This window comes from Seriola lalandi, unplaced genomic scaffold (assembly GCF_002814215.2).
Source record: "Seriola lalandi dorsalis isolate HSWRI2012SDOR001 ecotype SW California unplaced genomic scaffold, Sedor1 jcf7180002004996, whole genome shotgun sequence".
Classification (NCBI taxonomy): Eukaryota; Metazoa; Chordata; class Actinopteri; order Carangiformes; family Carangidae; genus Seriola; species Seriola lalandi.
In genome coordinates, this window is record NW_019475650.1 from 1 (window position 1) to 1,425 (window position 1,425).

The 1,425-nt window shown below is 42.8% G+C and overlaps 1 pseudogene; it reads right to left on the reverse strand.

Annotated features, from left to right (window-relative positions):
• Positions 1 to 99: 99 nt before the first annotated feature.
• Positions 100 to 1,245, reverse strand: LOC111669575 (high-affinity choline transporter 1 pseudogene; annotated as a pseudogene).
• Positions 1,246 to 1,425: the final 180 nt, after the last annotated feature.

Below are 1,425 nucleotides of genomic sequence, written 5' to 3' on the forward strand. Positions count from 1 at the left end.
AAAAAAGGAAACAAAAGGTGGAACACAAAGACAGAATTTAATGCACTAAAAAAAATAAAATAAAAATGGACTCCAGAGGGATAATCCAAACTAACTCACCGAGGTGATAAAAATGAGAGAGAGCTGTATGATGTCTGTGTAGGCCACAGAGTAGAGGCCTCCCAGCAGAGTGTAGGTGATGGCCACAGCTGCAGAGATCCAGATACACACAGCGTAGGACAAGTCCAGGATCACACTCATGGTTACACCTATGGCACATACACATACAGTTACCGTGCACACCTGAAAACACACCAACACACACACATGCATGTGGATTCCCATTCAGGGAACACGGAATATTATACAACTGTTAGCTCCGACCAAGTGATCTGATTGGACGTTATAACAGCACTGGGACTTTTAACTTCACGTCCACTTCACAGGTGTTCAATTAACTGTTAATCAATTTTGCAAAGCCTTGCCAAATAAAGGATGAAATAATCAAACAAATCATCTGTTGTTGCTTATTTAACTAAAATGGCGTCATAGAACTGTTGTATAAAAACAATAGCACACAAGAGGGAGTGATAAATACGTCATTGTTCAGGATTGAATTTGAATTTGTGATTGATGCGTTTATGCATCGATCTAAAAGACACAATTGGGTAAAGTTACTAGTGGTTAAAAAATAATGACAGTAAGACAATTTAACGTTTTCCAGAAACACGTGGGAATCTGGGAATAAGACCAATAAACAGCAATCCTGCATTTCACAGGCAAACACGGCCAACAAGTTAAAAGAAATAATAAATAAATAAATAAATACACAATGACACATAAGCACATTGACACAGACACGTGTCCAGACAGCTCGAGACGTAGTTTGTCAAATTCTCACCCAAACTTATGAGCGTTGAAGTCACCCAAATGATTTCTGACATGAGCGGGGCGACGGACAGGAGTCCGCTCAGTCCGTTTCCGTACTTGATCTGGAAAGGATCCATCATGGTCACATACTTCCTGTCTCTCATGGGCTCGGCGAAGAAGAGGCCGCCTGGGGAGGGAAAAAGGTCAGAAGGGGTCAAATGTGACACCGTGGTTTTCACAGCTGGACTTTACTTAGACCCTGAACACTTCCTCCTGTCTTACCGACAGTGAAGGCCAACGTTGCTGCTAACGGCATCACGGCCCAAATCAGGCCCAGCTTTGGGTTGTACACGGTCTCCGCTGTGCCGATGATGAAGGTCCCGCCAACCCAGGTGGCTGCACGGTGCACAATTTGAAAAAACTTGTTAGAAAAGTTGTCAGAGTCACAAAAACACGAGAGTCGGGTTGTTCTTGTGTGTTAATCATGAATTATGAGTTATAATTAGTGTTGTGGTTTCACCTCTGAGGGTGTGATCACAGCCACAGTTTGTTCCTTCAGGCACAAGTTGTTGTTCA